The sequence below is a fragment of the Saccopteryx bilineata genome, chromosome 1 (assembly GCF_036850765.1).
Source record: "Saccopteryx bilineata isolate mSacBil1 chromosome 1, mSacBil1_pri_phased_curated, whole genome shotgun sequence".
In the NCBI taxonomy this organism is placed as follows: domain Eukaryota; kingdom Metazoa; phylum Chordata; class Mammalia; order Chiroptera; family Emballonuridae; genus Saccopteryx; species Saccopteryx bilineata.
Window position 1 is genome coordinate 345,523,025 of NC_089490.1, and position 21,956 is coordinate 345,544,980.

The 21,956-nt window shown below is 43.2% G+C and overlaps 1 protein-coding gene and 1 long non-coding RNA gene across 2 annotated transcripts in view; one reads left to right on the forward strand and one right to left on the reverse strand.

Annotated features, from left to right (window-relative positions):
• The window catches only part of MAP6 (microtubule associated protein 6), an 85,064-nt gene that overhangs the window by 28,075 nt on the left and 35,033 nt on the right, over positions 1–21,956 (forward strand). The window lies entirely within an intron of this gene.
• Positions 284–14,141, reverse strand: LOC136317291 (uncharacterized). The gene is made up of 6 exons (XR_010727851.1): positions 13,951–14,141; positions 11,720–11,877; positions 10,504–10,580; positions 4,882–5,027; positions 3,121–3,234; positions 284–2,204 (listed from the first exon to the last, which is right to left on the reverse strand). It is a non-coding gene; the product is annotated as an uncharacterized lncRNA (long non-coding RNA).

A 21,956-nucleotide genomic window follows, 5' to 3' on the forward strand; every position in this document is an offset into this window, starting at 1 on the left:
AAATGCAACATATGGGGTAAGAAGTGTATATCTGGATCATATCTCCTTTTTACTGATACAGCCAGAGGCCTTATAGTTCCTGTTACCCCCAGAGCACTTATGTCCTAATGGGAGCCAGTCATGTTTGAAGGGAAAGTTCGTATCATCTGCTACAATGTGCAGACCTGCTGGAGAGACCAAAATGCCACCTCAATCAGTGTTTCTCAGATCAATTTATTGTTTAGATCAGTTTTTTTTTTAATCAATTCATCCAGTTTTGCATGATCTTGAGCAGGACACTTCACGGGAATGATAACAGCCAACATGAGAGCTGTAACAAGGGCTAGAGGTGATCTGTGAGAGGAGCTTGGGCAAATAAGCGCTCAGGAAGGGCCACCTTAGTATTTTTGAATTTTTCCCAGGGCATTACAAACTCCTTATTTACATCAGTTAAATGATTGCATACTGTTCCATCACGTGGCTATAGCATATTTTATTTAACCATTCTCCTATTGCTGGACATTTTACTTGCTTTCAATTTTTCACCATTATTAATTCAAAACATCGTAATGAATGTCATTTCCTCCCTTCCTTCCTTCCTTCCTTCCTTCCTTCCTTCCTTCCTTCCTTCCTTCCTTCCTTCCTTCCTTCCTTCCTTCCTTCCTTCGAATAATGTTTATTCTGTTTATATCCCAAACTTGTTGCGCAGATTAAGTAAATAGTTCATGGACCTGCATCAGAACCACATGGAGTATTGTTTAACATTCAGCTTCCTGGGACCCAGAGTCAGACTATGAGGATGGGGTTAAAATGGGGTTAAATGCATCCTGGGATGCATTTTAACTAGCCCCCACCCCCACCCAAGATGATTCTTAGAAACACTGAAGTTGGAGACCAGCCTAGAGAAAACAATGCTAGGCACATTCTAGACTCTACAGGGTAAAATGCTATACATATGTAAAGAGACCCCCATGTACTTATTACAACCAAAGCCTTCACCATGCTTCAGGACCTTATACATGTCCGCTCCTTAAAGGAGAATTATGTTTGGGTTGCCTGCCTCGTATAGCATCTGCTGACAACAAAGAGAGTTCACCGGAAAGCCCTGGCCCCCGCTTCTCTGACTGTCTGCGGCCAGTGACTAGGGGAGGCTCAAGTTACAGATGTCCTGATAGCCTCAGAAAGGAACGCAGCCAGGCTCCAGACTGCCCAGAGGCTCCGCCCACAGTTTCAGCACGGCCTCCCATGCAGCTGTGTGAGTTCAAGTTCCATGTTTATCCCCATGGGTTTCTATTTTCACTCTCAAAGTTTTAAAAATATAAACTGACAGACTAACTGAAAGTCATTTTGGCACTTACAAGGGAAAACATTTGGATAAGAATTATTGAAAATTAGTGAATAATTGCTAGGTTCTCTGGCCTTGCCTAATTCGGTTTGGGCACATGGATGCTGTGTAAACTGTTGGTGACTGAAAGGAGTCAAGGAGATGAACTCACAGTGAGTAAGCACCACTCCTTGTCCTTGGAGTTTATGTTTTTAATCCTTGCGGAAGGTACATTTTTGTCATTTTACTTTCATACAGTGAGGCTCAGGTATATCCAGTCCCTGGTCCGAGGCTTCACGGGAAGGAAGACCTGGATGAGACTGCAGGCAGGCTTTGTTTGATGGTTGGAGCCCCTTGCTCTCCCTCCAAACTGCCTCTAAGAAGATGCTGGATCCCTAGAGGGAGGTTAAAAGCCATGCTTCCAACTAACTCCTTGTCTAAAGCCCTGGCGATGTATCTCTCATGTCATGACATGAAAAACATTCCGTTTCCTGCCTTTCTCAGAGATCGTTCTTCTCGGGTCTCTGACATAACCCCAATCCTGGCCACTTATTTTGCTCCACATTTTCTTTCCCACTGCCTAGTAATTACACAGTAATTATTATGTTGGTAATTACCTCATTAGTAATTTGGTGTGAGAAAGCTCAGTGAAAGAATAATAAAAGGGTGTCTCTTTATAGCTACAAGATGACAAATGACGAATAGAATTTTAATAGCCCTTAAATCCTCATTAAAAGAAAAGGGAGAACTTTTTCTGCACAATATTTTGAAGTCAGCATATCTGTTAATCGAAGAAAGAGCCCAAGTTTCTGCTGTGGTCTGAAGAACCCATTTCTAAGTGCGTGAAGACCCTCTGGAAGTTCTAGGGCAGAAGAGCAGCAGCAACTGTGACCAGCTTCGCCTGCCCAGGGTGGAGAGGGGACAGACATGGGGGAGGGCTTCATAAAAATTGGAAAAGACACACAGCCCAACAAGGGAACAAGTGTCCTAGTCATTGACTCCCAGCACCAGCACCTCAAAGTCCTTCTACTGAAACCAGGTCGGAAGCCACTGGAGGCAGAAACTTTGTCCCGCTCAGCCTGCCTGGCCTGGCACCTCACAGGAGGAACGGAGAAATAGTATCAGGGCTTCTCAGCATACAGTTCTGGCTCCCCTCCATCTGGCTTCACTGACTATCTTGCACCCCCATGTCCCCTACCCTCCAGGACCCCGACCACAGCCACACATTGGGGGTCTTTGTGGAATTTGCCTTCACGATTTTGGCAATGCAGAGCCCCATGTCTCCCATCTTTGGAGAATTCTTAATCCTCAAAAGTCAAGTCATGTTGTCTTCTACATTTCCATCTCCTCTCTCATAAGGCAAAGTAAATCCTCTCTTATATTTGCCCTTAGGACTTTTTACAGACTTCCTGTGCAAGATTATTCCTTTACTCAGCAAATATCTTTACTCAGAATCTCTTCTGCCTGGCCTGGTGATAGGACACAGCTGCTGTGGCCCAGTCCACTGTCACCTCTCATCTGGATGACTGACGTAGCCTCCTATCTGGTCCCCCTGCCTCCTCATTACACAGGCAGTATCTGTTCTTAACTTCCTAAAACAAAAAGCAAACTGTGTGGCTTAGTGCTAGATGAGGCCTGCTTAAATCCTCCAGTGGTTCCCCATCTCACATAGAATAAAACCCAATCCCTCGCTCCGAAGTGCAGGGTCTGCCCCATCTGTCCTTCTTTCTCTGGTCTTTTCTCCCATTCCTCCTCCTCACCCCTCATTAGCTCCAGTCTCCTGGCACCAGCCTTGGTTTTTCACACACACCTCTTACCTCAGGGACTAAGCATATTGTCTAGACAGAGCACTCTTCCCCCAGGTGTCCACAGGCTCACTTCCTTCAGGTCTCTGCTCATTTGTCGCTTCACCAGAGAGGTTGCTCTTGACCCTAGGTAACACAGCACATAGGTATGTACACAAGCACAATACATGGGTCTCTGTCACCCTGTTAGTCTGATTAGAACTCACACCATCTGACATAATATAGAATTGCTCATTGGTTCATTCATTCATTCAGTGAGAGGAGGGGAGACGGAGACAGACTCCTGCATGTAACTGGCCGGGATCCACCCAGCAAGTCCACTAAGGGGTGATGCTGTGCCCATCTGGGCCCCTTGCTCCGTTGCAACGAAAGCAATCTTTTAGTGCCTGAGGTAGAGGCCATGAAGCCATCCTCAGCGCCTGGGGCCAACTTGCTCCAATCAAGCAATGACTGCAGGAGGGAAGGAGAAGAGAGAGAGAGAGAGAGAAGTGAGAGGGGGAGGAGTAGAGAAGCAGATGGGCGCTTTCTCCTATGTGCCCTGACTGGGAATCGAACCCAGGACATCCACATGCTGGCCGACGCTCTAGCACTGAGCCAGCCAGCCAGGGCCACTCATTGGTTTATTGTCCTTCTCCCCTCACTGGAATATGAATCACTGCTCTCCAAGACAGCAGGGACTTTGTCTGTTCTGATACAATAGAGGTATTTTATCCTAATCTACTATAGCACCTAGGTTAATATATGTTGAATAAATGAGTGAGAGAATTATTGAGCATCACCCAGCAATCCCTCAGCCAACAATTACTGATGGAAAATCATAAGTTTGCACCTCACCTGTGATGGTGCAGTGGATAGAGCGTCGACCTGGAACGCTGAGGTCGCTGGTTCAAAACCCTGGGCTTGCCTGGTCAAAGCACTTATCAGAGTTGATGTTTCCTGCTCCTCCCCCCTTCTCTCTCTCTCTCTCCTCTCTCTAATCAATAAATAAATTTTTAAAAAAGAAAATCATAAGTTTGCTTGGAGTATCTGCCAAAGGAAGGAGACTTAATTTTAAGTTATATGAAAATTAACATAAAGGACAACAAGCAAGTAGACCTGTTGGAAAGATCAGTTGCCTTCACAAGTTTCATGAAATGGGGATTTATGAGCAAACACCAATAAACTTGTAGAACATGATGGAGTAATTTCTAATGCCCTGTAAGTGGTAACTCAAATGAAATACTTATGTAAAGGTACTGTGCTAACTGCTAGGTTTTGTGCAAATATTATATATTGGGGTTTTTTATGTTTCTTTTCTGAAGTGAGAACCTGGGAGGCAGAGAGACAGACTCATGTGCCTGGCCAGGACCCACCCGTGAAGCCCACTAGAGGGCGATACTCTGCCCATCTGGGGCATTGGCAGGACCCACCCAGCATTGCAGCTGGAGCCGTTCTAGTGCCTGAGGCAGAGGCCATGATGCCATCCTCAGTGCCTGGCCAACTTTGCTCTAATGGAGCCTTGGCTGCAGGAGGGGAAGAGAGAGACAGAGAGGAAGGAGAGGGGGAGGGGTGGAGAAGCAGATGGGCGCTTCTCTTGTGTGCCCTGGCTGGGAATCAAACCCGGGACTTCCACATGCTGGGCCGACACTCTACCACCAAGCCAACTGACCAGGGCTATATATTGTTTTTAATGACACCATATCTGAGCAACGAATTTGCTGTGTGACTTAATGCAGTTACTTCTCTCAGCTTCATTTTCCCAATCTGTAAAATTAACATACTTTATTAAATTACCTCTGGAATGTCTGCCAGCTCTAAAGTTCGAGACTAAGAACTGCTGGTTGGCCTGCTGGCTGGAGGCATGGATAAAGGACTCCAATTCCCATGACATTTCCCCAGTCTTAACTCTCTAGGCTGGATTTTGTTGTTTCTTCTCTTTCCTAATCCAGAAGAAAAAAAAGTATTGATTGATTTTAGAGAGGGAGGAAGGGAGAAACACATGGAAACATTGATCTGTTCCTGTATGTGCCCTGACCAGGGATCAAACCGGCAACCTCTGCACATCGGGATAAATGTAGCCAGGGCAGAAGAACCCTACACTTTTTTTTAGAGAGGAGAGAGAGAGAGAGAGAGAGAGAGAGAGAGAGAGAGAGAGAAGGGAGCGGAGCATCAACTCTTATATGTGCCAGACCAGGCAAGCCCAGATTTCCAGATTTCAAACCAGCAACCTCAGCTTTCTAGGTCAACACTTTATCCACTGCGCCACCACAGGTCAGGCAGAAGAATGCTACTCTATCTGAAAATTTGTTATGTATACCTTTGAGGTCCTTATATCTTCTTTGCATGGTAAACATAAAAAAAACAGTATATTTTATAATCATAAAAAGCAAAAATGATGATAGCTGAGGATATGTATTCTGTGAGAAAGTAAGAAGATAATTAGATATATTTCATTACATCTAAGAATTGGGGGAGCATTTAAAGTTTGTGTTGTCTGATTCACTTGTGACTATCCATTTTTGAGAGGCATTTCCTTTTTTGTAATTATTTTTATTTTTATTTTTTTGACAGAGACAGAGAGAGAGATAGGGACAGACAGACAGGAAGGGAGAGAGATGAGAAGCATCAGTTCTTCATTGTGTCACCTTAGTTCAATGATTGCTTTCTCATATGTGCCTTGACTGGGGGGGGTTACAGTAGATCAAGTGACCCCTTGCTCAAGCCAGTGACCTTTGGGCTCAAGGCAGCAACCATGGGGCCGTGTCTATGATCCCACAGTCAAGCCAACAACTCTACGCTCAAGCTGGTGAGCCCACGCTTAAACTGGATGAGCTTGAGCTCAAGTCGGTGACCTCAGGGTTTCGAACCTGGGTCCTCCGTGCCCCCGTCCAATGCTCTATCTACTACGCCACTGCCTGGTCAGGCTATTTTTATTTATTTTGTTTGTTTGTTTGTTTAACAGGGACAGAGAGTCAGAGAGAGGGACAGATTGGGACCAAAAGACAGGAAGGGAGAGAGATGAGAAGCATCAATTCTTCGTTGTAGTTCCTTAGTTGTTCAGTGATTGCTTTTTCATATATGCCTTATCTGGGGGGCTACAGCAGAGCAAGTGATCCCTTGCTCAAGCCAACTACCTTGGGCTCAAGCCAGCAACCTTGGGCTTCAAGCCAGTGACCTTTGGGCTCAAGCCAGTGACTATGGGGTCATATCTATGATCCCATGCTCAAGCCAGCGACCCCTCGCTCAAGCTGGTGAGCTCGTGCTCAAGCCGGCAACCTTGGAGTTTCTAACCTGGGTACTCTGTGTCCCAGTCTGACACTCTATTCACTGTGCCACTGCCTGGTCAGGCCTATTTTTATTTTTAAAATTAAATTTAACAGGGTGACATTGATCGATAAGAGTACATAGGTTTCAGGTAAACATCTCTGTAGCATTTGAACTGTTGATTGTGTTGTGTGCCCATCATCCAAAGTCAAATCATTTTCTGTCACCGTATATTTCTCCCTCTTTCCCCCCTGCCTTCTTCTCCTCCATAACCACTTCACTTTTACCTATGTCCATAGGTCTCAGTTTTATATCACACGTATGTGTGAAATCATATAGTTCTTAGCTTTTTCCGATTTACTTATTTTAGTTAGCATAATGTTATCAAAGTCCATCTATGTTGTCATAAATGGCAATATGTCATCATTTCTTATGGCCGAGCAGTATTCCATTGTATGCATGTACCAAATCTTCGTTATCTAACCCAAAAGTGCATAAAGAAAGAGACATTTTTTATATACTTTTTCCCAAGAATTACACTTGGACTCTTCCCTCTGACAGATTATAATCTCAAATGGTTGTCAGGGGAAGACCCAAAAGAATATCTGAAAGAAAGATCTTGCCCACCTATCTTGGTGTTCTTGGGCAAGTCCCCAGAGTTGAAATAGATGAGGACCAGAGGGAACCTGCTGGGGTTCAGTTCTACCACTCACTAGCTAAGTGACCTTGGGTAAGGCACCCCCTACACCTCATTTTTCAGGAAATAAAATAGAGTTAATGGGGATAAAGTAAGAATTAAATAGAGCTCAGTGAGGTAAATTAACTTGCCCCAAAGTCACAGAGCTAATCACTTGGACCCCAAAGCCCTTGTAGGAAATGGATATAAAAGGAATCAAAGGAGACTCTCATTATTATAAACTTAGCTGGCTGTTGATTAAATTAATGAATTTAAAGTAGGAGCTATTTAGATGGTGCCCAAAGAGGTAATTTCACCCTTGGTAGAGATTAACTCATTCAAACTCTTGCTGTCCCTTACAGCAAAATATACCAGAAATGCCTTTGCAGGTGGCATTTGCTGGATGGAATTGTGTTATTCCATCTAAGTAACATAATTGGATAGCCAGTGTCTATCTCCTGGGACAGCAGAAATGATCATTTTTCATTGATCTCTTTTTAAACCTGATCTTGATATTCTTTTCTATCTCCCCTCAAATTTATCAAAGCACTCAAGGATACAAGCATGTTCTCTTTCAAATGAATTTCACTTGTCTTATGTTGAAATTTGTGTTTAGAAGCACACAATGAAAGAAGCTAGATTCAGATGTGATCTAGTTGCTGTGACCTTCTGGTCACCAGCCTTTGAATCTGCCTCTTTCTGCCCCTGTTTATGAGTTTTGTTGGCTAAGACAGGCACACCTGACAGCTATTCATCATCAGAGTTGTGAAGCTGCCTTTCTGCTATGTGCTTCTGACCCTCTGTTAAATGACCCCATCTGAAGGAGGAAGCATGGGAAGGGGTTAGGCAAAGGGCAAAGGTTGCAGGTTTGAGAAGAAACATATATACTTCTAATGTATTTCATTAAATCCTCACATTGCCACACAGAGTAGGTGACATTCTCCCTGTTTTACAGATAAGGAAACTGAGATTTAGAAAGGTCAGGTGACTTTCTTGAAGTTACACAACTGATAAATGGCATATTTGGGGTTCCAAACCCAAGCTCTTTCTGCTATGACATGCTTTGTTATTGTTGAGAATGAATGAGGATTGTGGAGGCGATATGGCCTACAATCCTACCAATGATTTGATTTACCCAGGTGTAACCCTCTTCAAGGTACAGGTAATTTAGATAGTACTTAAAGAAGTTACACTAGAACCCACAGTATGCTGCCTATAGCTAGGGATTGTGACAGGCCCTTTGCAGACACTATTTCTTTTATTCATCACCTTTCAGCCACATGGTCACAATAACTTTAAACTGGTCTTCCTCAAAGTGTGTTCCTCTGACCAACTGTATTAGAATCACCCAAGGAATCTGTTAAAATACAGATTCCAGCCCTGGCTGGTTGGCTCAGCGATAGAGCATCAGCCCAGCATGTGGAAGTTCCAGGTTCGATTCCCGGTCAGGGCACACAGAAGCGCCCATCTGCTTCTCCACCGTTGCCCCCTCCTTCCTCTCTGTCTCTCTCTTCTCCTCCCACAGCCAGGGCTCCATTGGAGCAGAGTTGGCCCAGGCGCTGAGGACAGCTCCGTGGCCTCTGCCTCAGGCACTAGAATGGCTCCAGTTGCAACGGAACAACACCCCAGATGGGCAGAGCATTGCCCCCTAGTGGGCATGCTGGGTGGATTCCGGTTGGGCATATGCAGGAATCTGTCAGACTGCCTCCCCACTACTAACTTTGGAAAAATACAAAAAAATAAAAAATAAAAAAGATTCCATCTCTGGCCAGGTAGCTCAGTTGGTTAGAGCATCATCCTGATACAAGGTTACAGGTTTGATCACTGGTCAGGGCACATGCAAGAATCAAGCAATGAATGCATAAATAAGTGGAGCAACAAATCTCTCTCTCTCTCTCTCTTTCAAATCAATCAATTTTAAAAATACAGATTCCAGGGCTTCACCCCAGGGGAGAGAAGGAATTTTCTGGTAATGTTTGACATTCCAAGTTTGAGAACAGCTAGCTGTTCTTAAAAGATAACAGATCCTTGTTATTAATGAAACACTTAAAACCACTCACTACTTTTTTTGAAATCTAAGTGCAGCATTTGTATATATTGAAATGTGGTTATGAATTCTTTTAATGAATAATGAGTTTAAGAGGGATACAGGTAGGAAGCTGGAACACAGTGCAGGACTTGGTTGAGTGAATTTTACAGGGCACCTAGAGGAATTTGTAGGTATTTATTTTTAGTACTGATTACTAGGTCACAACTATAAAATTCAAGTCCTGGTATAAATAGTCTGAAATTTGGCCTCCAGTCTGAACATTTTGTAATATTCTATCATATATCAAGTAGACTCTTAAATATTTGTGTAAAGTATTCATAATAAATTAGATAAGATACAAAATTATATAAACAGATTTATTTCAACACAGTATTCTTTATGAACATCAACTATACAGTAGTACAAGTTACAAAAATATTAAGCCAGTGAGTTCTACCAAATATTCAAAGAGGAATTAATATCAATCCTTCAAAAACTTTTTTTAAAATTCTTTTTCCAAGTAAAAGGAAGGGAGATAAAGAGACAGACTTCCCACATGTGCTCTGACTGGGATCCACCTGGCAACCCCTGTCTAAGGCCTTGCTTGCAACCGAGCTATGTTTAGTACCTGAGGAGGAAGCTCTACGGCAGGGGTCCCCAAACTTTTTAAACAGGGGGCCAGTTCACTGTCCCTCAGACCATTGGAGGGCCAGACTATAAAAAAAAACTATGAACAAATCCCTATGCACACTGCACATATTTTAAAGTAAAAAAACAAAACTGGAACAAATACAATATTTAAAATAAAGAACAAGTAAATTTAAATCAACAAACTGACCAGTATTTCAATGGGAACTATGGGCCTGCTTTTGGCTAATAAGATGGTCAATGTCCGGTTCCATATTTGTCACTGCTAGCCGTAACAAGTGATATGACACGCTTCTGGAGCCATGACGCGTGCATCCTGCGTCACTGGAAGTAGTACTGTACGTGAGCGATGCCACCACATACAGGACTCCAGGAGCACAGGATGCGGATGACCACTAATGAAAGAGGTGCCCCTTCCGGAAGTGCGGTGGGGGGCTGGATAAATGGCCGCAGGGGGCCGCACGTGGCCCACGGGGCCGTAGTTTGGGGACCCCTGCTCTACGGAGCCATCCTCAGTGCCTGGGGCCAGTACACTTGAACCAATCAAACCATGGCTGCGGGAGAGGAAAAGGGAGAAGGGAAGGGGAAAGGGTGGAGACTAGATGGTCACCTCTCCTGTGTGCCCTAACCAGGAATCAAACCTGGGACATCCACACGCTGGGCCGATGCTCTACCACTGAGCCAACCAGCCAAGGCCTCACAAACTCTTTAAAAAAAAATAGAAGAGAACACGTCCCAGCTCATTCTGAAAGGCCAGTATTTCTCTGACACCAAAGCCAGACAAAGGCACAAGACTTACCCGTGAAAGTGGAGATTGGTTAAACCCAAGTCACCTGCTGGTTCTCTGATTCTAGCAGGCAGACTTCATGGGGAGGGCTGAGACAGAAAGATATGAGCACAATGAGGACTGCGACAGTGATGGTGGTGATGGCAGTGGTAGTGATTATAACTCCAATAGCACACGCCCATATCCTCACAGAGACACAGATTTGAAGTCAAATAGTGTGTTCCTGTCAAGCACTCTTTACTAAGGTAGGTAGGCCCTGGTCTTTTCCTTGCTCTAGATATCTCACTGCTGTGGATATTTTAAATGCATCAGTAGGAAATATTAAAATTAATATATATCTTATGAACAAGAATTGGAACTTTTGCTCCTGTGTCAACAAGATGTACATACACTCACTGACTGACTTTCCCCTCTCCCGCTCACCCCTGCGCGGCTCTCCTCTCACTGTCCGTCAGAGCTCCACCGTGGAGCCCACCAGTGTGTCACCAGCCTCGTTTGACAGACGAATTCAGATCTAGACCTGGCCTCTTTGGTTGTTTTATTTGGTTATGACTACAGCAGTTTATATTAATCCTTTGGCAAACAGTCAAGTGATGGAAGCAACTGTTTTCTCTCCAATCCCTTTGGTCTCAAAATTTTTGAAAATACATTTTGTGTAACTTAGTATTCAGAGCAAAGCCTTTTATCTTTTGTGGTGAAATCTTTACTGAATGCATGAGAATTAATTCAGAATAAATGTACTTGTGATTTCAGGATACCCAGAAAGTTCCCATCCTGGGAACCACTACGATTTTTAGCACAGGTTGACCAGCTAGCGTTCCAAGCAAAGACAATAAAAAGATTCAAGCTTGTGGTCTTTGTGAGTTTGGATTCCTGGCACTGCCACTTGCCAGCTCTGTGACTTTAGACAGGTCACTTTATCTCTCTGAACCTCCATGTTCTAATCTGTAAAATAGATATAATAATTTCTATCTTGAAGGATTGGTTTTAGATTAAAATAGATGAAGATAAAGCTTCTGGTATACTGTATGTTTTCACTAATTGTAACATTTGCATTGGACAGATGTACTCAAGACATAATGGTAAGGTGACTTTATTTTTGCTTCCCATGACCCTTTTAAATTTATTCTGTGGGGCAAGTTCTTCCCCCATACTTGCATGAAATTTGGGGTAAGTTCTATAACTTGTACAGCAAATTTCAATTAAAAGTAAGTCCTCCTTGCCTGACCTGTGGTGGAGCAGTGGATAGAGCATCGACCCGGAACACTGAGGTTGCTGGTTCAAAACCTTGGGCTTGCCTGGTGAAGGCACATATGGCAGGCAATCCATGAATAGGTAAAGTGAAACAACTATGGGTTGATACTTCTTGCCACCTCCCTCTTCTCTCTGTAAAATCAATAAATAAAATCTTTAAAATAAATGAATTTTTAAAAAGTCCTCCAGTCATTTAAATGTCTAGTCCCATGTTCTAGTCAAGATGTTAGTCTACGTAAAGTCCATCCTTGCTCCCTCCTGCAGCTCTGGCCTACCCCAGAGGAGAAGCCTACAGTGGGGCTTCTACCCACCTGCCTTACTCTCCTCCCCCAATCTTACTTGCCCAGGGCTGGGAATCAGGGAGCAAGAGTGGGAGGTGAGGGGAGAGAAGAGTTGTTGCTTGAGCTTGTGTGGTCACAGTGACCCATGCTCTCGACTGGCAGGTGTTTAGGGTGGACTCTGTCTTGTGGGTCCTTTGCTGGGTTCTCTGGAGGCCCCTAATCATCACTGCAAGCTCTCCCTGCAGGTACGTTGCTAGAGGTGAATCTCTCAGGCTGGACCCATATTCCTTTCTCCACCCTTTGTATCCTATATTCCTTCTAGCTTCTTTATGCTAAAATCTTTTGGCTCCTAGAGGTGGCCCTCTTTACCTCATCTGGCCATGGAAACTTCACCATGTCTTCTTCGACTTAACCAACAGACAGCACAAGTCACCCCCAACACAGCCATGTCTCCTTCTCTCTGCTCCTGGACAGACTAGCCAGCTGTCTCTGACCCTTTAGGTTTCTCTGAGAGTCACTATTAGTTCACACATCCCCCAAGATCTACCAGCCCTAAGATCCAGGTGCCCTTGAGCCTCTCTATTTCAGTTGAAGCAAAGTGGCCCTTTCACGACATACAGAGTTCTCACCTATATCCTCCTCCTCCGTTGCTCCCAGCCTCTCCTTGAGAATCCTGCATTGTGACCCCATGCCTTACTTTGGGACAGGGTGTTGTCTCAGTGCCTTAGCTGAATTTTCCATTCAGTCTTGAGACGGGGCTATTTTTATATTATTATTGTTTAATCTCAGCATCTCTGGTAACTGCCATCCAAGGTCACAACTCTCATCTGTAAAATGAGAATAATAATGGTGCCTGCCTCATAAGGTTTTTGTGAAAATTAAATGAGATAATGCATAAATGTACTTCATACAGTTCCTGGCACAGAGAATGTTCTCTGTAGTGTAAGCTGCTTTCAGGATCATCACCATTATCATGATTAATCACAAATCAAATCCATTTCTAACTGGGAAGGACCACTCCACTTATTTACATTACCACCTTCCTCCTCTAACTGGTTGGCCAGAAAGCACACACATGGACAACACACACACACACACACACACACGCACGCACAGGGGAACATACATATAAGCACAACTACATATACAGAGTAGTGACCATTTGAGGGTGTCAGTTCCTGACCGCCTTTGATGCTGGCTCTCCTACAATACCACGTTTGGTCTTCTGCCCCCTCCCCCTACGCATTCATTGATCTCTTTATACTGTCCCTCACAGCAGCCTCATTAAGTGGTGGTCTGTGTGGGGCCATCTGCTGCTGGATTGTCTGCCGTCTTTCTCCCAGGATCTCTGGGAGCCCCCTAATGGCCCCAGAGTTTCCTGCGGCAGAAAAAATGGGCCTAATCCCATTGTTGGCAAAACACATGCAGGAGCTTCTGTGTTAAATGGTTATAAACACAGAGATGACTTTTAGATCCCGTGTCATGGTGCTCTGCACATTTTTTCTTCTGCTTTCAGTCATTCCTTCTTAGGTTTTGCATAGTCCAGTTTGGCTCCAAAAAGGGAAAAGATAAGTAATAGGATGGTAGGCCTGTTTCCAACTTGTGATGCTTTTTCTCTGTCACCTATCATAATAAGATGTCAGCTGTCACTCCCTAAGTGTGGTCACAAGCCTTGCTTGGGGCCTTTTCAGCTCCCTGTGTTTCTCTCTGTCATTGCATCTCTCATACCACGTGACTCAAGTCTGTTTATTTTTCTGTTCAGCCCCTCACTAGACGGTGAGCTTCTTATCTGTTAGCCCAGGTGCTAACATAGTGCCTGGCTCATGGTCTCTCTGAGGACTTAGTAACTTCACTGTTGGGAACCTAGTTTTCTCATCCATAAAATGGTCAGTAATAATGTTCACCTCAAAACGTGGTGCCTGACCTGTGTTGGCACAGTGGATAAAGCATCATCCTGGAATGCTGAGGTCACCAGTTTGAAGCCCTGGGCTTGCCCGGTCAAGGTGAATATGGGAGTTGATGCCTCGTCCTCCTCCTCCTCCTCCTCCTCTTCCTTCTTCTTCTTCCTCTTCTTTGTCTTCTTATTTTTCTCTCTCTCTCACTCTCTCTCTCTCTCTCTCTCTCTTCTCTAAAAAGGAATAAATAAAGTCTTTAAAAATATTTTAAAAAATAAAGTATCAGAAGGTGGTTCTGAGGATTAAATTAATGAGTACCAAGCACCTGGCACATTGTAGGCCCTCAGTAAGGGGTAATAACCATTTCATAACTGCTATAGGCACTTGGTAAATGAATTAAATAATTTGTTAGAAGAGTTGACACTAAGTTTTTGTTGTTTTTTTACAGAGACAGAATCAGAGAGAGGGATAGTTAGGGACAGACAGACAAGAATGGAGAGAGATGAGAAGCATCAATCATCAGTTTTTCATTGTGACACCTTTGTTGTTCATTGATTGCTTTCTCATATGTGCCTTGACCGTGGGCCTTCAGCAGACTGAGTAACCCCTTACTCAAGCCAGTGACCTTGGGTCCAATCTGGTGAGCTTTGCTCAAACCAGATGAGCCCGCGCTCAAACTGGTGTCCTCAGGGTCTCGAACCTGGATCCTCCGCATCCCAGTCCAACGCTCTATCCACTGTGCCACCGCCTGGTCAGGCGACACTAAGTTTTTATTAAAGTGATTAGTAAGTAAAACACATGTGAATCTTCAGCCTCCAGTCTCTCCCTATCCCCATCTTCTCATTGTGTCCAAGTGACCTGAGTCACCCAACCAAAGTACCTTGCAGGCCAAATCATTGCACCACTCCCCCTTGCCAGCCCAAGCTATGACCAACAAGACTGAGTTTTACACTGCGTGAAAAAATTCTAGATCCCCTTGCAATTCTAGAAACCCCTTGGTGTTTGTGGCCTGAAAAACATTCTCACATTTTCTCTGAGGCCTCTGAGCATGGCTATTACTTCCTTAGAGCTAATTTGTTGCTGAGAGACTTGTTGGAAGTAAAATGACATTGTAAAAAGAATGACAGTTACTGAAGCCATGAAAAGTTCATTGTTCCTACCTAAATGAAGTCCATAATTCTACTCACCAGATTGCCCAACCCTTTATTTCCAGGCTGACTGGCCCTGCTGTGCCCCCAAGCTCCTGTGACCTTAGATGGGATAGAGTGTGGACAGCCAAAGGCAGAATTCAGTGGGATCACTTCCAGTGAATCATTAGCAACAAGAAACAAACCTTGCATTAAATGCACCCAAAATGGCACCATGGGATTACCTATTTAATATTTTTAAGTTTAATAATTTCTGAGATTTAGTCATGCTCAGTACTGTCAGGCTTAGAATCCATGCATATTTCCAAATAAAGAAATGGTTTGCAGCTTTCACACATGTTGATAATCAAGAGTTTATGATATATGGAAAAAAATGCTTTTTTGTCCAGTTATTTCTTTATGACAAATTCCTAGAAATAGAATTGCTAGATCAAAGGATAACAATTTTAAGGACTTCATTCAGTAATTCATGTATTCAACAAATACACATTGAGCACTAATGATATACCCGACACTCTGCTAGGCCCTAAGTTACAGTGGTGCCCTGCTGTGTTGACCCAGGCTTTACTTTCCCTGCATCCTTGCTAACAGAGGATACTTTTCCCCATACTGGCAGTCTATATGAAAATAGCAGTGCATTTTCAATGTCTTAAAGATTTAAATGTAATAAGTAAATACATTAATGTGCAGGTAAAAATATACAGACAGATATTTATATGATTGTGATATAGAGAAAGACTTTTAGCCTGACCAGGTGGTGGCGCAGTGGATAGAGCGTAGGACTAGGAGGCGGAAGACCCAGGTTTGAGACTCCAAGGTCATCGGCTTGAGTGCGGGCTCATCTGGTGTGAGCAAAAAGCTCACCAGCGTGGACCCATGGTTGCTGACTTGAGCAAGGGGTTACTCGGTCTGCTGAAGGCCCACGGTCAAGGCACATATGAGAAAGCAATCAATGAACAACAAAGGTGTCATAACGAAAAACTGATGATTGATGCTTCTCATCTCTCTCCGTTTCTGTCTGTCTGTCCCTATCTATACCTCTCTCTGAATCTTGCTCTGTCTCTGTAAAAAAATAAAATAAAAGTGCCCAAAATATGTAAAAAAAAAAAAAAGAAAAGAAAGACTTTTAGAGTATAACCTCAAGCCTAACCAGGTGGTGGCGCAAGGAATAGAGCACCAACCTGGGACATTGAGGACCCAGGTTCGAAATCCCAAGATCATAGGCTTGAGCGCGGGGTTGCCAGCTTGAGCACGGGATCATAGACATGATCCCATGGTTGCTAGCTTGAATAAGGGGTCACTGGCTCAGCTGCAGCCCCCTGGTCAAGGCACATATAAAAAAGCAGTCAATGACCAACTAAGGGGAAACTATGAGTTGATGCTTCTCCTTTCTCTCCTTTTCTATCTGTCCCAATTTGCCCCCTCCCTCTCTTGCTAAAATAATAAAGTATAACCTCAAGAGTAAACAGCCTGACCAGGTGGTGGCGCAGTGGATAAAACATTGGGTTAGGACACAGAAGACCCACGTTCAAAACTCTGAGGTCGCCAGCTTGAGCAAGGGCTCATCTGCCTTGAGTGTGGGCTTACCAGCTTGAGTAGGGGGTTGCTGGCTTGAGCGTGGGATCATAGACATGACCCCATGGTCGCTGGCTTGAGCCCAGAGGTCACTGGCTTGAAGCCCAAGGTCGTTGGCTTGACAAGGGGTCCCTTGCTCTGCTGTAGCCCCCCCCCATCAAGGCACATATGAGAAACCAATCAATGAACAATTAAGGTGCCACAACAAAGAATTGATGCTTCTCATCTCTCCCTTCCTGCCTGTCTGTCCCTATCTGTCCCACACACACAAAAAGAGTAAACAGGATGAAGGAAAAGATTGACAGGTTAGGTCATATGCAATTTAAAGCTTATATATGGATATATAGATAGAGATATGAATAAACATATACCATATCTTATCTCTTTCGCCCATATATATACATATATAAGGCAAAGGACGACTGGGAAAAATAGTTGCAAAGAATTATTATATTTTCATCTCTAATGCATATAAGGAATTCTTACAAATTAAAAGGAAAAGAAAAATAGAAAACTGATTGTAATTGCTATGTGTTACTTTTATAATTAAATAGTAAAGACAAGAGTGTTTATTTGTTCAGCAACACTGAGTGTGTTCTGAGCTGTTCCAGCCTCCAGACCAGTCACCTCTGCCTTCCCAAGCCTCACAGATGGTCTTAGAAACAAATAACCAAGAATACAGTGTGAGAAATCAAACAAAGAAGCTGGTCCAGGAAAGTCCCTGGGCACCAAAGGAGGCAGGGATCACTTCCCAAGGGGAGGGATGTCAGGGAAGAGGACATTTTAGCTGGATTTTTAAACAACGCTATTGAGTACTAATTTACATCACATAAAATCACCCCTTTGTACAGTTTGATGAGATTTAGTAAATTTATACAGTAATATAACCACCCCTGAGAGAGGGTTTTAGAATGTTGCCATTTACGTGCTCGGTTACAGTCAGTCCACCCTCCCACTCCAGGCCTGGGTAACCACTGATCTTTTTGTTTTTACAGTTTGTCTTTTCTAGAAATTTCATGTAAATGGAATCATATAACATGCCGTGTTTTCTGTCTGGCCTCTCTCATTTAGCATGCACTTTTTGAGATTCATCCATATTGGTTCATTTCTTTTCACTGCTGAACACTATTTCATTATATGGCTTAACCCGTGTTGTTTATTCATTCATTAGTCAGTGAACATTTGGATTATTTCCAGGTTTTTGGCTACTGTGAATAATACTGCTATTGACATTTGTGTACAGGTTGTAGGTATATGTTTTCATTTCTCTTTGATACTTCAGAGTAGAATTGCTGTGTCATGTAAGTGTATAAGGTTAACTTTAAAATGTTTTATTTTTTTCCAAAGTAACTGGAATGTAATGGTAATCTTACATTCTTATCAGCAGTGTCTGAGAGATCCAGTAGATCCACATGCTTGCCAGCTTTTCGTGTTATCAATGGTCTTTATTTTGGCCATTTTAGCGAGTGTGAGGTGATATCTCACTGTGGTTTTTTTGTTTGTTTGTTTGTTTTTCTGAAGCTGGAAATGGGGAGAGACAGTCAGACAGACTCCCGCATGCGCCCGACCGGGATCCACCCGGCACGTCCACCAGGGGCGATGCTCTGCCCACCAGGGGGCGATGCTCTGCCCCTCCGGGGTGTCGCTCTGCCACGACCAGAGCCACTCTAGCGCCTGGGGCAGAGGCCAAGGAGCCATCCCCAGCACCCAGGCCATCTTTGCTCCAATGGAGCCTTGGCTGCGGGAGGGGAAGAGAGAGACAGAGAGGAAGGAGGTGGGGGTGGAGAAGCAAATGGGCGCCTCTCCTATGTGCCCTGGCCGGGAATCGAACCCAGGTCCCCCGCACACCAGGCCGATGCTCTACCACTGAGCCAACAGGCCAGGGCCTCACTGTGGTTTTAATTTGTACTTTCCTAATGACTACTGGTACTGACCATCTTTTCATATACTTATTTACCATTTGCCTATATTCTTTAGTTAAGTGTCTATTAATTTTTTCCCTATTTTTAAATTAGGCTGTTTGTCCTCTTATTGAGTTTTAAGAGATCTTTATATATTTTGGATACAAGTCCTTTATAAGCTATATGCTTTGCAACTATTTTGTCTCAGACTATGGGTTGTCTTTTCCTTGTCTTATGGTATATTTGGGAAAGTAAAACTGTTTAATTTTGATGAACTTGAATTTATTATCTTTTTCCTTTATTGTTTTTGTTTTTTGTGTCACATCTAAGAAATCTTTGCCTACGCCAAGATCAGATTTTCTTCTGTCTTCTTTTGGAAGTTGTCTGGTTTTAGGGTTTACATTTAGGCCTATAGTCCATTTCTATCATACACTGCATAATGACATTTCATCAACAATGGACTGCATATACAATGGTGGTCCCACATGATTATATGAAAGCTGAAAAATTCCTATCATCTAGTAACATAATAATTGTATTAAAGTAGCTGTGGTAATGTAGTAGCGCAATGCATTACTCATGAGTTTGTGGTATTCTGGTATAAACAAACTTACTATGCTGCCGGTCCTATAAAAGTATTGCACATATAGTTACAGTAATAGCTATACCATCTAGGTTTGAATAAATACACTATGGTGTTCGAAGAATGACAAAACTGCCTAATGATGCATTTCTCAGAACATATCCTTGTCATTAAGTGGCGCATGACTGTAATTTTTGTGTATGTTCTAAGCTAATGGTAGAGATTCATTTTCTTTTCATATGGATATCCAGTTTTCTCAGCACCATTTGTTGAAGACTGTCCCTTCCCCCATTGAATTAAATACCTTAGCACCTTTGTCAAAATTAAATCAACCATATATGTGAACAGTGGTATGATGGTTAATGTTTACCAACTGGCTCTCTGGAAGAAAGGAGGGATCCAATTGCCTGATATGGATACTTTCACGTGACTGATTCCAAGCTACTAAAAATTTAACAGTCGGCTCTATGAGCCAATATAAGCCAGCTCCAATATGCGAAGATCTATTTCTGAAATTTGTTTTGTTCACAGAGCTGTGTATCTGTCTTTATGCCAGTAACATACTAGGTTACTCTAGCTTTATAATAAGTTTTGAAATCAGATAGTATAAATGCTCAGACTTTGTTTCTCTTAAGATTGATTTGGCAATTATTTAGCATCAGTGTGTCATTTTCTACAAAAGTCCTGGGATTTTGATAATGATTGCTTTGAATTTATAAATCAATTTCTAGAATTGCCATATTTTTATTAAGTGAGAGGAAGGGAAGCAGAGAGACAGACTTCTGCATGTGCCCCAACTGGGATCCACCCCACAAGCCCCCTATAGGGCATGCTCTGCCCATTTGGGGCCATTGCTCCGTTGCTTAGCAACTGAGCTATTTTTAGTGCCAGAGGCAAAGGCCACCAAGCCAACCTTAGCACCAGGTCCAACTCACTGGAAACAAGCCATGGCTGCAGGAGGGGAACAAAGGGGGAGAGAGAAAACAGAGAGGGGATGGAGAAGCAGATGGTTGCTTTTCTTGGATGCCCTGATTGGGAATCAAACCCAGGACATCCACACACTAGGCCAATGTTCTACCACTGAGCCAACTGGACAAGACCTAGAATTGACATCTTAACAATAATAAATATCATAATTTATGAACATAGTGTATGTCTTTATTTTCTTTTTAGATTTTATTTATTAATTTTATAGAGAGAGTGAGAGAGAAGAGAGGAAGAGCAGGAAGCATCACCTCCCATATGTGCCTTTACCAGGCAAGCCCAGGGTTTCAAACTGGCAACCTCAGCATTCCAGGTCAATGCTTTATCCATTTCACCACCACAGGTCAGGCAGTGTATGTCTTTATTTATTTATTTATTTATTTATTTATTTTGTATTTTTCTGAAGCTGGAAACGGGGAGAGACAGTCAGACAGACTCCCGCATGCGCCCGACTGGGATCCACCCGGCACACCCACCAGGGGCAACGCTCTGCCCACCAGGGGGCGATGCTCTGCCCCTCCTGGGCATTGCTCTGTGGCGACCAGAGCCACTCTAGCGCCTGGGGCAGAGGCCAAGGAGCCATCCCCAGCGCCCGGGCCATCTTTGCTCCACTGGAGCCTCAGCTGCGGGAGGGGAAGAGAGAGACAGAGAGGAAGGAGGGGGGGGTGGAGAAGCAAATGGGCGCTTCTCCTATGTGCCCTGGCCGGGAATCGAACCCGGGTCCCCCGCACGCCAGGCCGACGCTCTACCGCTGAGCCAACCGGCCAGGGCTGTCTTTATTTATTTAGATCTTGCATTTCTGTCAGCAATGCCTTGTAGTCTTCAATATACATACTTGCACTTCTTTTGTTAATTTTTTCTAAGTAGTTTTTTCTTTCTGATGCTATTGTGAATGGATTTAATTTTTTTTTAATTTTCCAATGTACTAATCTATAGAAATACTGTTAATTTTTGTATATTGATTGGGTATCCAGCAACCTTGCTAAACTCACTCATTTGTTTTAGTACTTTTTGTAGATTCCTGAGGATTTTCTTTAATTCCAGGTTATGTTATATGAAAATAATGATATTTTTTACTACTTCTTTCTCATCTGTCTAGCTTTAATTTCTTGCTTTGTTATACTAGCTATAACTTCCCATACATCGTTGAATAGCCGTGATGAGAGTGGACATCCTTGCCTTGTTCCTGATCTTGAGGGGAAAGCATTTAGTGCTTCATCATTAAGTATGGTGTTAGTTGCAGGGTTTTTATAGATGTTGTCTATTAGGTTGAGGAAATTCCCTTCTAGTCCTAGTTTGCTGAGTTTTTTTAATCATGGAAAGTGTTCAATTTTGTCAAATGCTTTTCTATGTCTATTAAGGTAATCATATGATTTCTGCTCTTTATTCTTTGAAAATGGTATATTACATTAATTGATTTTGGATGTTAAACAAACATTTTCCTAGAATAAACCTTACTCGTTCATGGTGCTTAAATCTTTTTATACATTACTGGATTTGATTTGCTGATCAAGAGTTATTAAGTGTTTTAATATCTATATTCATGAGGAATATTGGCTGATTTTTTTCTCATATGTGCCTTGACCATGGGTGTTCAGCAGACCGAGTAACCCCTTGCTCAAGCCAGCGACCTTGGGTCCAAGCTGATGAGCTTTGTTCAAACCAGATGAGCCCGTGCTCAAGCTGGCGACCTCGGGGTCTTGAACCTGGGTCCTTCCGCATCCCAGTCCAATGCTCTATCCACTGCACCACCGCCTGGTCAGGCAGCTGGGTATTTTTTATAATGTCTCTGACTAACTTAATACCTGGGTAATATCTGATAGTGCCCCTATCTTAAAATGACC